This window comes from Doryrhamphus excisus, linkage group LG22 (assembly GCF_037039965.1).
Source record: "Doryrhamphus excisus strain RoL-2023G ecotype Guam linkage group LG22, RoL_Dexc_Guam_v1.1, whole genome shotgun sequence".
In the NCBI taxonomy this organism is placed as follows: domain Eukaryota; kingdom Metazoa; phylum Chordata; class Actinopteri; order Syngnathiformes; family Syngnathidae; genus Doryrhamphus; species Doryrhamphus excisus.
Window position 1 is genome coordinate 5008546 of NC_136378.1, and position 15389 is coordinate 5023934.

At 46.4% G+C, this 15389-nt stretch overlaps 41 non-coding genes across 41 annotated transcripts; all 41 read right to left on the bottom strand.

Moving 5' to 3' along the window:
* Nucleotides 1-147: 147 nt before the first annotated feature.
* On the bottom strand, nt 148-229 carry trnal-aag (transfer RNA leucine (anticodon AAG)). Its single transcript has one exon. It is a non-coding gene; the product is annotated as a tRNA-Leu (tRNA).
* Nucleotides 230-465: 236 nt separating this feature from the next.
* LOC144894726 (U5 spliceosomal RNA) lies at nt 466-580 on the bottom strand. Its single transcript, XR_013625379.1, has one exon. It is a non-coding gene; the product is annotated as a U5 spliceosomal RNA (small nuclear RNA).
* A 323-nt stretch (nt 581-903) lies between these two features.
* trnal-uag (transfer RNA leucine (anticodon UAG)) lies at nt 904-985 on the bottom strand. The gene has a single exon. It is a non-coding gene; the product is annotated as a tRNA-Leu (tRNA).
* Nucleotides 986-1263: 278 nt separating this feature from the next.
* trnal-aag (transfer RNA leucine (anticodon AAG)) lies at nt 1264-1345 on the bottom strand. The gene has a single exon. It is a non-coding gene; the product is annotated as a tRNA-Leu (tRNA).
* Nucleotides 1346-1581: 236 nt separating this feature from the next.
* Nucleotides 1582-1696, bottom strand: LOC144894727 (U5 spliceosomal RNA). The gene has a single exon (XR_013625380.1). It is a non-coding gene; the product is annotated as a U5 spliceosomal RNA (small nuclear RNA).
* A 323-nt stretch (nt 1697-2019) lies between these two features.
* Nucleotides 2020-2101, bottom strand: trnal-aag (transfer RNA leucine (anticodon AAG)). Its single transcript has one exon. It is a non-coding gene; the product is annotated as a tRNA-Leu (tRNA).
* Nucleotides 2102-2339: 238 nt separating this feature from the next.
* Nucleotides 2340-2454, bottom strand: LOC144894728 (U5 spliceosomal RNA). Its single transcript, XR_013625381.1, has one exon. It is a non-coding gene; the product is annotated as a U5 spliceosomal RNA (small nuclear RNA).
* A 323-nt stretch (nt 2455-2777) lies between these two features.
* Nucleotides 2778-2859, bottom strand: trnal-aag (transfer RNA leucine (anticodon AAG)). Its single transcript has one exon. It is a non-coding gene; the product is annotated as a tRNA-Leu (tRNA).
* A 236-nt stretch (nt 2860-3095) lies between these two features.
* Nucleotides 3096-3210, bottom strand: LOC144894729 (U5 spliceosomal RNA). The gene has a single exon (XR_013625382.1). It is a non-coding gene; the product is annotated as a U5 spliceosomal RNA (small nuclear RNA).
* Nucleotides 3211-3533: 323 nt separating this feature from the next.
* trnal-aag (transfer RNA leucine (anticodon AAG)) lies at nt 3534-3615 on the bottom strand. The gene has a single exon. It is a non-coding gene; the product is annotated as a tRNA-Leu (tRNA).
* A 236-nt stretch (nt 3616-3851) lies between these two features.
* LOC144894700 (U5 spliceosomal RNA) lies at nt 3852-3966 on the bottom strand. Its single transcript, XR_013625353.1, has one exon. It is a non-coding gene; the product is annotated as a U5 spliceosomal RNA (small nuclear RNA).
* A 323-nt stretch (nt 3967-4289) lies between these two features.
* Nucleotides 4290-4371, bottom strand: trnal-aag (transfer RNA leucine (anticodon AAG)). The gene has a single exon. It is a non-coding gene; the product is annotated as a tRNA-Leu (tRNA).
* A 236-nt stretch (nt 4372-4607) lies between these two features.
* On the bottom strand, nt 4608-4722 carry LOC144894699 (U5 spliceosomal RNA). Its single transcript, XR_013625352.1, has one exon. It is a non-coding gene; the product is annotated as a U5 spliceosomal RNA (small nuclear RNA).
* A 323-nt stretch (nt 4723-5045) lies between these two features.
* On the bottom strand, nt 5046-5127 carry trnal-uag (transfer RNA leucine (anticodon UAG)). The gene has a single exon. It is a non-coding gene; the product is annotated as a tRNA-Leu (tRNA).
* A 242-nt stretch (nt 5128-5369) lies between these two features.
* On the bottom strand, nt 5370-5451 carry trnal-aag (transfer RNA leucine (anticodon AAG)). The gene has a single exon. It is a non-coding gene; the product is annotated as a tRNA-Leu (tRNA).
* A 236-nt stretch (nt 5452-5687) lies between these two features.
* Nucleotides 5688-5802, bottom strand: LOC144894730 (U5 spliceosomal RNA). The gene has a single exon (XR_013625383.1). It is a non-coding gene; the product is annotated as a U5 spliceosomal RNA (small nuclear RNA).
* A 323-nt stretch (nt 5803-6125) lies between these two features.
* trnal-aag (transfer RNA leucine (anticodon AAG)) lies at nt 6126-6207 on the bottom strand. The gene has a single exon. It is a non-coding gene; the product is annotated as a tRNA-Leu (tRNA).
* A 238-nt stretch (nt 6208-6445) lies between these two features.
* Nucleotides 6446-6560, bottom strand: LOC144894731 (U5 spliceosomal RNA). Its single transcript, XR_013625384.1, has one exon. It is a non-coding gene; the product is annotated as a U5 spliceosomal RNA (small nuclear RNA).
* A 323-nt stretch (nt 6561-6883) lies between these two features.
* Nucleotides 6884-6965, bottom strand: trnal-aag (transfer RNA leucine (anticodon AAG)). Its single transcript has one exon. It is a non-coding gene; the product is annotated as a tRNA-Leu (tRNA).
* A 236-nt stretch (nt 6966-7201) lies between these two features.
* LOC144894732 (U5 spliceosomal RNA) lies at nt 7202-7316 on the bottom strand. Its single transcript, XR_013625385.1, has one exon. It is a non-coding gene; the product is annotated as a U5 spliceosomal RNA (small nuclear RNA).
* A 323-nt stretch (nt 7317-7639) lies between these two features.
* Nucleotides 7640-7721, bottom strand: trnal-aag (transfer RNA leucine (anticodon AAG)). Its single transcript has one exon. It is a non-coding gene; the product is annotated as a tRNA-Leu (tRNA).
* Nucleotides 7722-7957: 236 nt separating this feature from the next.
* On the bottom strand, nt 7958-8072 carry LOC144894733 (U5 spliceosomal RNA). The gene has a single exon (XR_013625386.1). It is a non-coding gene; the product is annotated as a U5 spliceosomal RNA (small nuclear RNA).
* Nucleotides 8073-8395: 323 nt separating this feature from the next.
* Nucleotides 8396-8477, bottom strand: trnal-aag (transfer RNA leucine (anticodon AAG)). Its single transcript has one exon. It is a non-coding gene; the product is annotated as a tRNA-Leu (tRNA).
* Nucleotides 8478-8713: 236 nt separating this feature from the next.
* On the bottom strand, nt 8714-8828 carry LOC144894734 (U5 spliceosomal RNA). Its single transcript, XR_013625387.1, has one exon. It is a non-coding gene; the product is annotated as a U5 spliceosomal RNA (small nuclear RNA).
* Nucleotides 8829-9151: 323 nt separating this feature from the next.
* On the bottom strand, nt 9152-9233 carry trnal-uag (transfer RNA leucine (anticodon UAG)). The gene has a single exon. It is a non-coding gene; the product is annotated as a tRNA-Leu (tRNA).
* A 278-nt stretch (nt 9234-9511) lies between these two features.
* Nucleotides 9512-9593, bottom strand: trnal-aag (transfer RNA leucine (anticodon AAG)). The gene has a single exon. It is a non-coding gene; the product is annotated as a tRNA-Leu (tRNA).
* A 236-nt stretch (nt 9594-9829) lies between these two features.
* On the bottom strand, nt 9830-9944 carry LOC144894736 (U5 spliceosomal RNA). The gene has a single exon (XR_013625389.1). It is a non-coding gene; the product is annotated as a U5 spliceosomal RNA (small nuclear RNA).
* A 323-nt stretch (nt 9945-10267) lies between these two features.
* Nucleotides 10268-10349, bottom strand: trnal-aag (transfer RNA leucine (anticodon AAG)). The gene has a single exon. It is a non-coding gene; the product is annotated as a tRNA-Leu (tRNA).
* A 238-nt stretch (nt 10350-10587) lies between these two features.
* LOC144894737 (U5 spliceosomal RNA) lies at nt 10588-10702 on the bottom strand. The gene has a single exon (XR_013625390.1). It is a non-coding gene; the product is annotated as a U5 spliceosomal RNA (small nuclear RNA).
* Nucleotides 10703-11025: 323 nt separating this feature from the next.
* Nucleotides 11026-11107, bottom strand: trnal-aag (transfer RNA leucine (anticodon AAG)). Its single transcript has one exon. It is a non-coding gene; the product is annotated as a tRNA-Leu (tRNA).
* Nucleotides 11108-11343: 236 nt separating this feature from the next.
* Nucleotides 11344-11458, bottom strand: LOC144894738 (U5 spliceosomal RNA). Its single transcript, XR_013625391.1, has one exon. It is a non-coding gene; the product is annotated as a U5 spliceosomal RNA (small nuclear RNA).
* A 323-nt stretch (nt 11459-11781) lies between these two features.
* On the bottom strand, nt 11782-11863 carry trnal-aag (transfer RNA leucine (anticodon AAG)). The gene has a single exon. It is a non-coding gene; the product is annotated as a tRNA-Leu (tRNA).
* A 238-nt stretch (nt 11864-12101) lies between these two features.
* On the bottom strand, nt 12102-12216 carry LOC144894739 (U5 spliceosomal RNA). The gene has a single exon (XR_013625392.1). It is a non-coding gene; the product is annotated as a U5 spliceosomal RNA (small nuclear RNA).
* Nucleotides 12217-12539: 323 nt separating this feature from the next.
* Nucleotides 12540-12621, bottom strand: trnal-aag (transfer RNA leucine (anticodon AAG)). The gene has a single exon. It is a non-coding gene; the product is annotated as a tRNA-Leu (tRNA).
* Nucleotides 12622-12857: 236 nt separating this feature from the next.
* On the bottom strand, nt 12858-12972 carry LOC144894740 (U5 spliceosomal RNA). The gene has a single exon (XR_013625393.1). It is a non-coding gene; the product is annotated as a U5 spliceosomal RNA (small nuclear RNA).
* Nucleotides 12973-13295: 323 nt separating this feature from the next.
* Nucleotides 13296-13377, bottom strand: trnal-aag (transfer RNA leucine (anticodon AAG)). Its single transcript has one exon. It is a non-coding gene; the product is annotated as a tRNA-Leu (tRNA).
* A 236-nt stretch (nt 13378-13613) lies between these two features.
* Nucleotides 13614-13728, bottom strand: LOC144894741 (U5 spliceosomal RNA). Its single transcript, XR_013625394.1, has one exon. It is a non-coding gene; the product is annotated as a U5 spliceosomal RNA (small nuclear RNA).
* A 323-nt stretch (nt 13729-14051) lies between these two features.
* On the bottom strand, nt 14052-14133 carry trnal-uag (transfer RNA leucine (anticodon UAG)). The gene has a single exon. It is a non-coding gene; the product is annotated as a tRNA-Leu (tRNA).
* A 278-nt stretch (nt 14134-14411) lies between these two features.
* On the bottom strand, nt 14412-14493 carry trnal-aag (transfer RNA leucine (anticodon AAG)). Its single transcript has one exon. It is a non-coding gene; the product is annotated as a tRNA-Leu (tRNA).
* Nucleotides 14494-14729: 236 nt separating this feature from the next.
* On the bottom strand, nt 14730-14844 carry LOC144894742 (U5 spliceosomal RNA). The gene has a single exon (XR_013625395.1). It is a non-coding gene; the product is annotated as a U5 spliceosomal RNA (small nuclear RNA).
* Nucleotides 14845-15167: 323 nt separating this feature from the next.
* Nucleotides 15168-15249, bottom strand: trnal-aag (transfer RNA leucine (anticodon AAG)). The gene has a single exon. It is a non-coding gene; the product is annotated as a tRNA-Leu (tRNA).
* Nucleotides 15250-15389: the final 140 nt, after the last annotated feature.

The window sequence follows — 15389 nt, forward strand, 5'->3', positions numbered from 1 at the left end:
AACAACAGTGTTTCTGCCTCTTGGGTAGAAAGGGAGCAAACTTTTCCCTACAAAGCCCTGGGGTGGCAAGGTCAGTTGGGTAAAAAATCTTCAGGAAGAGATGCCTAAAGTCAAGGTTGTTGACAAAGTATTACTTTGGACTCTTGGTGGCAGTGGTGGGATTTGAACCCACGCCTCAAATGAGACTGGAGCCTTAATCCAGCGCCTTTGACCACTCGGCCACACTACCTCAGAAACTGGGTTTGACTGGAATCAAAGGACTGCTTCTTACTTTCAAAATTGACAAACACTCTGCTGGCGAGCAAAACGGCACATACGCACGGCTCACAGATGATATCGACATCTTCCATGTGTCCAACAGCTGCTTCTGCCAAATGGGTTGGGTGCCGCAACACCGTTCGACATCAAACTCACAACCATTTGACTGGTAACAAAGAGCTGCTTCTTACTTTGAACATTGACAAACACTCTGCTGAGAGCAGAGTAGCAAAAATTGGCAGTATACTCATGCTGTTCCTCCCCACGGAAATCTTTAGTAAAAGGCGAAAGATTTGTACGATCTGAAGAGAAACATGAGCGCTACCGATATCTCCAGAGACAAAGGGACAGCCATTTGCTGATACCCCTAAAAGTCAAGGTGTCACTGTGAGTCTGACGTGTGGTGAATGTTATAAAACAGACTGAAACCGTAAGGGTCTTCCTGTCTCTCTGGCCGGCTACTACGTCAACCATTATATGCTGTTTGGAAAGGTTGACAACAACAGTGTTTCTGCCTCTTGGGTAGAAAGGGAGCAAAGTTTTCCCTACAAAGCCCTGGGGTGGCAAGGTCAGTTGGGTAAAAAATCTTCAGGAAGAGATGCCTAAAGTCAAGGTTGTTGACAAAGTATTACTTTGGACTCTTGGTGGCAGTGGTGGGATTTGAACCCACGCCTCAAATGAGACTGGAGCCTAAATCCAGCGCCTTTGACCACTCGGCCACACTACCTCTGAAAGGGTATATCCTTTCCCTAACCGTAACCCTAACCCCAACCCGAACCCCAACCCGAACCCGAACCCTAACCCTAACCCTAACCATAACCACAAACCTAACCCATTTGAGTGGAATCAAAGGGCTGCTTCTTACTTTCAACATTGACAAACACTCTGCTGAGAGCAGAATATCAAAAATTGGCAGTATACTTGTGCTGTTTCAGTCAAACGGCCCCAGTATCATAAGATGCCTAAAGGCAAGGTTGTTGACAAATTATTGCTTTAGACTCTTGGTGGCAGTGGTGGGATTTGAACCCACGCCTCAAATGAGACTGGAGCCTTAATCCAGCGCCTTTGACCACTCGGCCACACTACCTCAGAAACTGGGTTTGACTGGAATCAAAGGACTGCTTCTTACTTTCAAAATTGACAAACACTCTGCTGGCGAGCGAAACGGCACATACGCATGGCTCGCAGATGATATCGACATCTTCCGTGTGTCCAACAGCTGCTTCTGCCAAATGGGTTGGGTGCCGCAACACCGTTCGACATCAAACTCACAACCATTTGACTGGTAACAAAGAGCTGCTTCTTACTTTGAACATTGACAAACACTCTGCTGAGAGCAGAGTAGCAAAAATTGGCAGTATACTCATGCTGTTCCTCCCCACGGAAATCTTTAGTAAAAGGCGAAAGATTTGTACGATCTGAAGAGAAACATGAGCGCTACCGATATCTCCAGAGACAAAGGGACAGCCATTTGCTGATACCCCTAAAAGTCAAGGTGTCACTGTGAGTCTGATGTGTGGTGAATGTTATAAAACAGACTGAAACCGTAAGGGTCTTCCTGTCTCTCTGGCCGGCTACTACGTCAACCATTATATGCTGTTTGGAAAGGTTGACAACAACAGTGTTTCTGCCTCTTGGGTAGAAAGGGAGCAAAGTTTTCCCTACAAAGCCCTGGGGTGGCAAGGTCAGTTGGGTAAAAAATCTTCAGGAAGAGATGCCTAAAGTCAAGGTTGTTGACAAATTATTGCTTTAGACTCTTGGTGGCAGTGGTGGGATTTGAACCCACGCCTCAAATGAGACTGGAGCCTTAATCCAGCGCCTTTGACCACTCGGCCACACTACCTCGGAAACTGGGTTTGACTGGAATCAAAGGACTGCTACTTACTTTCAAAATTGACAAACACTCTGCTGGCGAGCGAAACGGCACATACGCACGGCTCACAGATGATATCGACATCTTCCATGTGTCCAACAGCTGCTTCTGCCAAATGGGTTGGGTGCCGCAACACCGTTCCAGACATCAAACTCACAACCATTTGACTGGTATCAAATAGTTGCTTCTTACTTTGAACATTGACAAACACTCTGCTGAGAGCAGAGTAGCAAAAATTGGCAGTATACTCATGCTGTTCCTCCCCACGGAAATCTTTAGTAAAAGGCGAAAGATTTGTACGATCTGAAGAGAAACATGAGCGCTACCGATATCTCCAGAGACAAAGGGACAGCCATTTGCTGATACCCCTAAAAGTCAAGGTGTCACTGTGAGTCTGACGTGTGGTGAATGTTATAAAACAGACTGAAACCGTAAGGGTCTTCCTGTCTCTCTGGCCGGCTACTACGTCAACCATTATATGCTGTTTGGAAAGGTTGACAACAACAGTGTTTCTGCCTCTTGGGTAGAAAGGGAGCAAACTTTTCCCTACAAAGCCCTGGGGTGGCAAGGTCAGTTGGGTAAAAAATCTTCAGGAAGAGATGCCTAAAGTCAAGGTTGTTGACAAAGTATTGTTTCGGACTCTTGTTGGCAGTGGTGGGATTTGAACCCACGCCTCAAATGAGACTGGAGCCTTAATCCAGCGCCTTTGACCACTCGACCACACTACCTCGGAAACTGGGTTTGACTGGAATCAAAGGACTGCTTCTTACTTTCAAAATTGACAAACACTCTGCTGGCGAGCGAAACGGCACATACGCACGGCTCACAGATGATATCGACATCTTCCATGTGTCCAACAGCTGCTTCTGCCAAATGGGTTGGGTGCCGCAACACCGTTCGACATCAAACTCACAACCATTTGACTGGTAACAAAGAGCTGCTTCTTACTTTGAACATTGACAAACACTCTGCTGAGAGCAGAGTAGCAAAAATTGGCAGTATACTCATGCTGTTCCTCCCCACGGAAATCTTTAGTAAAAGGCGAAAGATTTGTACGATCTGAAGAGAAACATGAGCGCTACCGATATCTCCAGAGACAAAGGGACAGCCATTTGCTGATACCCCTAAAAGTCAAGGTGTCACTGTGAGTCTGACGTGTGGTGAATGTTATAAAACAGACTGAAACCGTAAGGGTCTTCCTGTCTCTCTGGCCGGCTACTACGTCAACCATTATATGCTGTTTGGAAAGGTTGACAACAACAGTGTTTCTGCCTCTTGGGTAGAAAGGGAGCAAACTTTTCCCTACAAAGCCCTGGGGTGGCAAGGTCAGTTGGGTAAAAAATCTTCAGGAAGAGATGCCTAAAGTCAAGGTTGTTGACAAAGTATTACTTTGGACTCTTGGTGGCAGTGGTGGGATTTGAACCCACGCCTCAAATGAGACTGGAGCCTTAATCCAGCGCCTTTGACCACTCGGCCACACTACCTCGAAAACTGGGTTTGACTGGAATCAAAGGACTGCTTCTTACTTTCAAAATTGACAAACACTCTGCTGGCGAGCGAAACGGCACATACGCACGGCTCACAGATGATATCGACATCTTCCATGTGTCCAACAGCTGCTTCTGCCAAATGGGTTGGGTGCCGCAACACCGTTCGACATCAAACTCACAACCATTTGACTGGTAACAAAGAGCTGCTTCTTACTTTGAACATTGACAAACACTCTGCTGAGAGCAGAGTAGCAAAAATTGGCAGTATACTCATGCTGTTCCTCCCCACAGAAATCTTTAGTAAAAGGCGAAAGATTTGTACGATCTGAAGAGAAACATGAGCGCTACCGATATCTCCAGAGACAAAGGGACAGCCATTTGCTGATACCCCTAAAAGTCAAGGTGTCACTGTGAGTCTGACGTGTGGTGAATGTTATAAAACAGACTGAAACCGTAAGGGTCTTCCTGTCTCTCTGGCCGGCTACTACGTCAACCATTATATGCTGTTTGGAAAGGTTGACAACAACAGTGTTTCTGCCTCTTGGGTAGAAAGGGAGCAAACTTTTCCCTACAAAGCCCTGGGGTGGCAAGGTCAGTTGGGTAAAAAATCTTCAGGAAGAGATGCCTAAAGTCAAGGTTGTTGACAAAGTATTACTTTGGACTCTTGGTGGCAGTGGTGGGATTTGAACCCACGCCTCAAATGAGACTGGAGCCTTAATCCAGCGCCTTTGACCACTCGACCACACTACCTCGGAAACTGGGTTTGACTGGAATCAAAGGACTGCTTCTTACTTTCAAAATTGACAAACACTCTGCTGGCGAGCGAAACGGCACATACGCACGGCTCACAGATGATATCGACATCTTCCATGTGTCCAACAGCTGCTTCTGCCAAATGGGTTGGGTGCCGCAACACCGTTCGACATCAAACTCACAACCATTTGACTGGTAACAAAGAGCTGCTTCTTACTTTGAACATTGACAAACACTCTGCTGAGAGCAGAGTAGCAAAAATTGGCAGTATACGCATGCTGTTCCTCCCCACGGAAATCTTTAGTAAAAGGCGAAAGATTTGTACGATCTGAAGAGAAACATGAGCGCTACCGATATCTCCAGAGACAAAGGGACAGCCATTTGCTGATACCCCTAAAAGTCAAGGTGTCACTGTGAGTCTGACGTGTGGTCAATGTTATAAAACAGACTGAAACCGTAAGGGTCTTCCTGTCTCTCTGGCCGGCTACTACGTCAACCATTATATGCTGTTTGGAAAGGTTGACAACAACAGTGTTTCTGCCTCTTGGGTAGAAAGGGAGCAAACTTTTCCCTACAAAGCCCTGGGGTGGCAAGGTCAGTTGGGTAAAAAATCTTCAGGAAGAGATGCCTAAAGTCAAGGTTGTTGACAAAGTATTGTTTCGGACTCTTGTTGGCAGTGGTGGGATTTGAACCCACGCCTCAAATGAGACTGGAGCCTAAATCCAGCGCCTTTGACCACTCGGCCACACTACCTCTGAAAGGGTATATCCTTTCCCTAACCGTAACCCCAACCCCAACCCCAACCCTAACCACAAACCTAACCCATTTGAGTGGAATCAAAGGGCTGCTTCTTACTTTCAACATTGACAAACACTCTGCTGAGAGCAGAATATCAAAAATTGGCAGTATACTTGTGCTGTTTCAGTCAAACGGCCCCAGTATCATAAGATGCCTAAAGGCAAGGTTGTTGACAAATTATTGCTTTAGACTCTTGGTGGCAGTGGTGGGATTTGAACCCACGCCTCAAATGAGACTGGAGCCTTAATCCAGCGCCTTTGACCACTCGGCCACACTACCTCGGAAACTGGGTTTGACTGGAATCAAAGGACTGCTTCTTACTTTCAAAATTGACAAACACTCTGCTGGCGAGCGAAACGGCACATACGCACGGCTCACAGATGATATCGACATCTTCCATGTGTCCAACAGCTGCTTCTGCCAAATGGGTTGGGTGCCGCAACACCGTTCGACATCAAACTCACAACCATTTGACTGGTAACAAAGAGCTGCTTCTTACTTTGAACATTGACAAACACTCTGCTGAGAGCAGAGTAGCAAAAATTGGCAGTATACTCATGCTGTTCCTCCCCACGGAAATCTTTAGTAAAAGGCGAAAGATTTGTACGATCTGAAGAGAAACATGAGCGCTACCGATATCTCCAGAGACAAAGGGACAGCCATTTGCTGATACCCCTAAAAGTCAAGGTGTCACTGTGAGTCTGACGTGTGGTGAATGTTATAAAACAGACTGAAACCGTAAGGGTCTTCCTGTCTCTCTGGCCGGCTACTACGTCAACCATTATATGCTGTTTGGAAAGGTTGACAACAACAGTGTTTCTGCCTCTTGGGTAGAAAGGGAGCAAACTTTTCCCTACAAAGCCCTGGGGTGGCAAGGTCAGTTGGGTAAAAAATCTTCAGGAAGAGATGCCTAAAGTCAAGGTTGTTGACAAAGTATTACTTTGGACTCTTGGTGGCAGTGGTGGAATTTGAACCCACGCCTCAAATGAGACTGGAGCCTTAATCCAGCGCCTTTGACCACTCGGCCACACTACCTCGGAAACTGGGTTTGACTGGAATCAAAGGACTGCTTCTTACTTTCAAAATTGACAAACACTCTGCTGGCGAGCGAAACGGCACATACGCACGGCTCACAGATGATATCGACATCTTCCATGTGTCCAACAGCTGCTTCTGCCAAATGGGTTGGGTGCCGCAACACCGTTCCAGACATCAAACTCACAACCATTTGACTGGTATCAAATAGTTGCTTCTTACTTTGAACATTGACAAACACTCTGCTGAGAGCAGAGTAGCAAAAATTGGCAGTATACTCATGCTGTTCCTCCCCACGGAAATCTTTAGTAAAAGGCGAAAGATTTGTACGATCTGAAGAGAAACATGAGCGCTACCGATATCTCCAGAGACAAAGGGACAGCCATTTGCTGATACCCCTAAAAGTCAAGGTGTCACTGTGAGTCTGATGTGTGGTGAATGTTATAAAACAGACTCAAACCGTAAGGGTCTTCCTGTCTCTCTGGCCGGCTACTACGTCAACCATTATATGCTGTTTGGAAAGGTTGACAACAACAGTGTTTCTGCCTCTTGGGTAGAAAGGGAGCAAAGTTTTCCCTACAAAGCCCTGGGGTGGCAAGGTCAGTTGGGTAAAAAATCTTCAGGAAGAGATGCCTAAAGTCAAGGTTGTTGACAAAGTATTACTTTGGACTCTTGGTGGTAGTGGTGGGATTTGAACCCACGCCTCAAATGAGACTGGAGCCTTAATCCAGCGCCTTTGACCACTCGGCCACACTACCTCGGAAACTGGGTTTGACTGGAATCAAAGGACTGCTTCTTACTTTCAAAATTGACAAACACTCTGCTGGCGAGCGAAACGGCACATACGCACGGCTCACAGATGATATCGACATCTTCCATGTGTCCAACAGCTGCTTCTGCCAAATGGGTTGGGTGCCGCAACACCGTTCGACATCAAACTCACAACCATTTGACTGGTAACAAAGAGCTGCTTCTTACTTTGAACATTGACAAACACTCTGCTGAGAGCAGAGTAGCAAAAATTGGCAGTATACTCATGCTGTTCCTCCCCACGGAAATCTTTAGTAAAAGGCGAAAGATTTGTACGATCTGAAGAGAAACATGAGCGCTACCGATATCTCCAGAGACAAAGGGACAGCCATTTGCTGATACCCCTAAAAGTCAAGGTGTCACTGTGAGTCTGACGTGTGGTGAATGTTATAAAACAGACTGAAACCGTAAGGGTCTTCCTGTCTCTCTGGCCGGCTACTACGTCAACCATTATATGCTGTTTGGAAAGGTTGACAACAACAGTGTTTCTGCCTCTTGGGTAGAAAGGGAGCAAACTTTTCCCTACAAAGCCCTGGGGTGGCAAGGTCAGTTGGGTAAAAAATCTTCAGGAAGAGATGCCTAAAGTCAAGGTTGTTGACAAAGTATTACTTTGGACTCTTGGTGGCAGTGGTGGGATTTGAACCCACGCCTCAAATGAGACTGGAGCCTTAATCCAGCGCCTTTGACCACTCGGCCACACTACCTCGGAAACTGGGTTTGACTGGAATCAAAGGACTGCTTCTTACTTTCAAAATTGACAAACACTCTGCTGGCGAGCGAAACGGCACATACGCACGGCTCACAGATGATATCGACATCTTCCATGTGTCCAACAGCTGCTTCTGCCAAATGGGTTGGGTGCCGCAACACCGTTCGACATCAAACTCACAACCATTTGACTGGTAACAAAGAGCTGCTTCTTACTTTGAACATTGACAAACACTCTGCTGAGAGCAGAGTAGCAAAAATTGGCAGTATACTCATGCTGTTCCTCCCCACGGAAATCTTTAGTAAAAGGCGAAAGATTTGTACGATCTGAAGAGAAACATGAGCGCTACCGATATCTCCAGAGACAAAGGGACAGCCATTTGCTGATACCCCTAAAAGTCAAGGTGTCACTGTGAGTCTGATGTGTGGTGAATGTTATAAAACAGACTCAAACCGTAAGGGTCTTCCTGTCTCTCTGGCCGGCTACTACGTCAACCATTATATGCTGTTTGGAAAGGTTGACAACAACAGTGTTTCTGCCTCTTGGGTAGAAAGGGAGCAAAGTTTTCCCTACAAAGCCCTGGGGTGGCAAGGTCAGTTGGGTAAAAAATCTTCAGGAAGAGATGCCTAAAGTCAAGGCTGTTGACAAAGTATTACTTTGGACTCTTGGTGGCAGTGGTGGGATTTGAACCCACGCCTCAAATGAGACTGGAGCCTTAATCCAGCGCCTTTGACCACTCGGCCACACTACCTCGGAAACTGGGTTTGACTGGAATCAAAGGACTGCTTCTTACTTTCAAAATTGACAAACACTCTGCTGGCGAGCAAAACGGCACATACGCACGGCTCACAGATGATATCGACATCTTCCATGTGTCCAACAGCTGCTTCTGCCAAATGGGTTGGGTGCCGCAACACCGTTCGACATCAAACTCACAACCATTTGACTGGTAACAAAGAGCTGCTTCTTACTTTGAACATTGACAAACACTCTGCTGAGAGCAGAGTAGCAAAAATTGGCAGTATACTCATGCTGTTCCTCCCCACGGAAATCTTTAGTAAAAGGCGAAAGATTTGTACGATCTGAAGAGAAACATGAGCGCTACCGATATCTCCAGAGACAAAGGGACAGCCATTTGCTGATACCCCTAAAAGTCAAGGTGTCACTGTGAGTCTGACGTGTGGTGAATGTTATAAAACAGACTGAAACCGTAAGGGTCTTCCTGTCTCTCTGGCCGGCTACTACGTCAACCATTATATGCTGTTTGGAAAGGTTGACAACAACAGTGTTTCTGCCTCTTGGGTAGAAAGGGAGCAAAGTTTTCCCTACAAAGCCCTGGGGTGGCAAGGTCAGTTGGGTAAAAAATCTTCAGGAAGAGATGCCTAAAGTCAAGGTTGTTGACAAAGTATTACTTTGGACTCTTGGTGGCAGTGGTGGGATTTGAACCCACGCCTCAAATGAGACTGGAGCCTAAATCCAGCGCCTTTGACCACTCGGCCACACTACCTCTGAAAGGGTATATCCTTTCCCTAACCGTAACCCTAACCCCAACCCGAACCCCAACCCGAACCCGAACCCTAACCCTAACCCTAACCATAACCACAAACCTAACCCATTTGAGTGGAATCAAAGGGCTGCTTCTTACTTTCAACATTGACAAACACTCTGCTGAGAGCAGAATATCAAAAATTGGCAGTATACTTGTGCTGTTTCAGTCAAACGGCCCCAGTATCATAAGATGCCTAAAGGCAAGGTTGTTGACAAATTATTGCTTTAGACTCTTGGTGGCAGTGGTGGGATTTGAACCCACGCCTCAAATGAGACTGGAGCCTTAATCCAGCGCCTTTGACCACTCGGCCACACTACCTCAGAAACTGGGTTTGACTGGAATCAAAGGACTGCTTCTTACTTTCAAAATTGACAAACACTCTGCTGGCGAGCGAAACGGCACATACGCATGGCTCGCAGATGATATCGACATCTTCCGTGTGTCCAACAGCTGCTTCTGCCAAATGGGTTGGGTGCCGCAACACCGTTCGACATCAAACTCACAACCATTTGACTGGTAACAAAGAGCTGCTTCTTACTTTGAACATTGACAAACACTCTGCTGAGAGCAGAGTAGCAAAAATTGGCAGTATACTCATGCTGTTCCTCCCCACGGAAATCTTTAGTAAAAGGCGAAAGATTTGTACGATCTGAAGAGAAACATGAGCGCTACCGATATCTCCAGAGACAAAGGGACAGCCATTTGCTGATACCCCTAAAAGTCAAGGTGTCACTGTGAGTCTGATGTGTGGTGAATGTTATAAAACAGACTGAAACCGTAAGGGTCTTCCTGTCTCTCTGGCCGGCTACTACGTCAACCATTATATGCTGTTTGGAAAGGTTGACAACAACAGTGTTTCTGCCTCTTGGGTAGAAAGGGAGCAAAGTTTTCCCTACAAAGCCCTGGGGTGGCAAGGTCAGTTGGGTAAAAAATCTTCAGGAAGAGATGCCTAAAGTCAAGGTTGTTGACAAATTATTGCTTTAGACTCTTGGTGGCAGTGGTGGGATTTGAACCCACGCCTCAAATGAGACTGGAGCCTTAATCCAGCGCCTTTGACCACTCGGCCACACTACCTCGGAAACTGGGTTTGACTGGAATCAAAGGACTGCTACTTACTTTCAAAATTGACAAACACTCTGCTGGCGAGCGAAACGGCACATACGCACGGCTCACAGATGATATCGACATCTTCCATGTGTCCAACAGCTGCTTCTGCCAAATGGGTTGGGTGCCGCAACACCGTTCCAGACATCAAACTCACAACCATTTGACTGGTATCAAATAGTTGCTTCTTACTTTGAACATTGACAAACACTCTGCTGAGAGCAGAGTAGCAAAAATTGGCAGTATACTCATGCTGTTCCTCCCCACGGAAATCTTTAGTAAAAGGCGAAAGATTTGTACGATCTGAAGAGAAACATGAGCGCTACCGATATCTCCAGAGACAAAGGGACAGCCATTTGCTGATACCCCTAAAAGTCAAGGTGTCACTGTGAGTCTGATGTGTGGTGAATGTTATAAAACAGACTCAAACCGTAAGGGTCTTCCTGTCTCTCTGGCCGGCTACTACGTCAACCATTATATGCTGTTTGGAAAGGTTGACAACAACAGTGTTTCTGCCTCTTGGGTAGAAAGGGAGGAAAGTTTTCCCTACAAAGCCCTGGGGTGGCAAGGTCAGTTGGGTAAAAAATCTTCAGGAAGAGATGCCTAAAGTCAAGGTTGTTGACAAAGTATTACTTTGGACTCTTGGTGGCAGTGGTGGGATTTGAACCCACGCCTCAAATGAGACTGGAGCCTTAATCCAGCGCCTTTGACCACTCGGCCACACTACCTCGGAAACTGGGTTTGACTGGAATCAAAGGACTGCTTCTTACTTTCAAAATTGACAAACACTCTGCTGGCGAGCGAAACGGCACATACGCACGGCTCACAGATGATATCGACATCTTCCATGTGTCCAACAGCTGCTTCTGCCAAATGGGTTGGGTGCCGCAACACCGTTCGACATCAAACTCACAACCATTTGACTGGTAACAAAGAGCTGCTTCTTACTTTGAACATTGACAAACACTCTGCTGAGAGCAGAGTAGCAAAAATTGGCAGTATACTCATGCTGTTCCTCCCCACGGAAATCTTTAGTAAAAGGCGAAAGATTTGTACGATCTGAAGAGAAACATGAGCGCTACCGATATCTCCAGAGACAAAGGGACAGCCATTTGCTGATACCCCTAAAAGTCAAGGTGTCACTGTGAGTCTGACGTGTGGTGAATGTTATAAAACAGACTGAAACCGTAAGGGTCTTCCTGTCTCTCTGGCCGGCTACTACGTCAACCATTATATGCTGTTTGGAAAGGTTGACAACAACAGTGTTTCTGCCTCTTGGGTAGAAAGGGAGCAAAGTTTTCCCTACAAAGCCCTGGGGTGGCAAGGTCAGTTGGGTAAAAAATCTTCAGGAAGAGATGCCTAAAGTCAAGGTTGTTGACAAAGTATTACTTTGGACTCTTGGTGGCAGTGGTGGGATTTGAACCCACGCCTCAAATGAGACTGGAGCCTTAATCCAGCGCCTTTGACCACTCGGCCACACTACCTCGGAAACTGGGTTTGACTGGAATCAAAGGACTGCTACTTACTTTCAAAATTGACAAACACTCTGCTGGCGAGCGAAACGGCACATACGCACGGCTCACAGATGATATCGACATCTTCCATGTGTCCAACAGCTGCTTCTGCCAAATGGGTTGGGTGCCGCAACACCGTTCCAGACATCAAACTCACAACCATTTGACTGGTATCAAATAGTTGCTTCTTACTTTGAACATTGACAAACACTCTGCTGAGAGCAGAGTAGCAAAAATTGGCAGTATACTCATGCTGTTCCTCCCCACGGAAATCTTTAGTAAAAGGCGAAAGATTTGTACGATCTGAAGAGAAACATGAGCGCTACCGATATCTCCAGAGACAAAGGGACAGCCATTTGCTGATACCCCTAAAAGTCAAGGTGTCACTGTGAGTCTGATGTGTGGTGAATGTTATAAAACAGACTCAAACCGTAAGGGTCTTCCTGTCTCTCTGGCCGGCTACTACGTCAACCATTATATGCTGTTTGGAAAGGTTGACAACAACAGTGTTTCTGCCTCTTGGGTAGAAAGGGAGGAAAGTTTTCCCTACAAAGCCCTGGGGTGGCAAGGTCAGTTGGGTAAAAAATCTTCAGGAAGAGATGCCTAAAGTCAAGGTTGTTGACAAAGTATTACTTTGGACTCTTGGTGGCAGTGGTGGGATTTGAACCCACGCCTCAAATGAGACTGGAGCCTTAATCCAGCGCCTTTGACCACTCGGCCACACTACCTCGGAAACTGGGTTTGACTGGAATCAAAGGACTGCTTCTTACTTTCAAAATTGACAAACACTCTGCTGGCGAGCGAAACGGCACATACGCACGGCTCACAGATGATATCGACATCTTCCATGTGTCCAACAGCTGCTTCTGCCAAATGGGTTGGGTGCCGCAACACCGTTCGACATCAAACTCACAACCATTTGACTGGTAACAAAGAGCTGCTTCTTACTTTGAACATTGACAAACACTCTGCTGAGAGCAGAGTAGCAAAAATTGGCAGTATACTCATGCTGTTCCTCCCCACGGAAATCTTTAGTAAAAGGCGAAAGATTTGTACGATCTGAAGAGAAACATGAGCGCTACCGATATCTCCAGAGACAAAGGGACAGCCATTTGCTGATACCCCTAAAAGTCAAGGTGTCACTGTGAGTCTGACGTGTGGTGAATGTTATAAAACAGACTGAAACCGTAAGGGTCTTCCTGTCTCTCTGGCCGGCTACTACGTCAACCATTATATGCTGTTTGGAAAGGTTGACAACAACAGTGTTTCTGCCTCTTGGGTAGAAAGGGAGCAAACTTTTCCCTACAAAGCCCTGGGGTGGCAAGGTCAGTTGGGTAAAAAATCTTCAGGAAGAGATGCCTAAAGTCAAGGTTGTTGACAAAGTATTACTTTGGACTCTTGGTGGCAGTGGTGGGATTTGAACCCACGCCTCAAATGAGACTGGAGCCTTAATCCAGCGCCTTTGACCACTCGGCCACACTACCTCGGAAACTGGGTTTGACTGGAATCAAAGGACTGCTTCTTACTTTCAAAATTGACAAACACTCTGCTGGCGAGCGAAACGGCACATACGCACGGCTCACAGATGATATCGACATCTTCCATGTGTCCAACAGCTGCTTCTGCCAAATGGGTTGGGTGCCGCAACACCGTTCGACATCAAACTCACAACCATTTGACTGGTAACAAAGAGCTGCTTCTTACTTTGAACATTGACAAACACTCTGCTGAGAGCAGAGTAGCAAAAATTGGCAGTATACTCATGCTGTTCCTCCCCACGGAAATCTTTAGTAAAAGGCGAAAGATTTGTACGATCTGAAGAGAAACATGAGCGCTACCGATATCTCCAGAGACAAAGGGACAGCCATTTGCTGATACCCCTAAAAGTCAAGGTGTCACTGTGAGTCTGATGTGTGGTGAATGTTATAAAACAGACTCAAACCGTAAGGGTCTTCCTGTCTCTCTGGCCGGCTACTACGTCAACCATTATATGCTGTTTGGAAAGGTTGACAACAACAGTGTTTCTGCCTCTTGGGTAGAAAGGGAGCAAAGTTTTCCCTACAAAGCCCTGGGGTGGCAAGGTCAGTTGGGTAAAAAATCTTCAGGAAGAGATGCCTAAAGTCAAGGTTGTTGACAAAGTATTACTTTGGACTCTTGGTGGCAGTGGTGGGATTTGAACCCACGCCTCAAATGAGACTGGAGCCTAAATCCAGCGCCTTTGACCACTCGGCCACACTACCTCTGAAAGGGTATATCCTTTCCCTAACCGTAACCCTAACCCCAACCCGAACCCCAACCCGAACCCGAACCCTAACCCTAACCCTAACCATAACCACAAACCTAACCCATTTGAGTGGAATCAAAGGGCTGCTTCTTACTTTCAACATTGACAAACACTCTGCTGAGAGCAGAATATCAAAAATTGGCAGTATACTTGTGCTGTTTCAGTCAAACGGCCCCAGTATCATAAGATGCCTAAAGGCAAGGTTGTTGACAAATTATTGCTTTAGACTCTTGGTGGCAGTGGTGGGATTTGAACCCACGCCTCAAATGAGACTGGAGCCTTAATCCAGCGCCTTTGACCACTCGGCCACACTACCTCAGAAACTGGGTTTGACTGGAATCAAAGGACTGCTTCTTACTTTCAAAATTGACAAACACTCTGCTGGCGAGCGAAACGGCACATACGCATGGCTCGCAGATGATATCGACATCTTCCGTGTGTCCAACAGCTGCTTCTGCCAAATGGGTTGGGTGCCGCAACACCGTTCGACATCAAACTCACAACCATTTGACTGGTAACAAAGAGCTGCTTCTTACTTTGAACATTGACAAACACTCTGCTGAGAGCAGAGTAGCAAAAATTGGCAGTATACTCATGCTGTTCCTCCCCACGGAAATCTTTAGTAAAAGGCGAAAGATTTGTACGATCTGAAGAGAAACATGAGCGCTACCGATATCTCCAGAGACAAAGGGACAGCCATTTGCTGATACCCCTAAAAGTCAAGGTGTCACTGTGAGTCTGATGTGTGGTGAATGTTATAAAACAGACTGAAACCGTAAGGGTCTTCCTGTCTCTCTGGCCGGCTACTACGTCAACCATTATATGCTGTTTGGAAAGGTTGACAACAACAGTGTTTCTGCCTCTTGGGTAGAAAGGGAGCAAAGTTTTCCCTACAAAGCCCTGGGGTGGCAAGGTCAGTTGGGTAAAAAATCTTCAGGAAGAGATGCCTAAAGTCAAGGTTGTTGACAAATTATTGCTTTAGACTCTTGGTGGCAGTGGTGGGATTTGAACCCACGCCTCAAATGAGACTGGAGCCTTAATCCAGCGCCTTTGACCACTCGGCCACACTACCTCGGAAACTGGGTTTGACTGGAATCAAAGGACTGCTACTTACTTTCAAAATTGACAAACACTCTGCTGGCGAGCGAAACGGCACATACGCACGGCTCACAGATGATATCGACATCTTCCATGTGTCCAACAGCTGCTTCT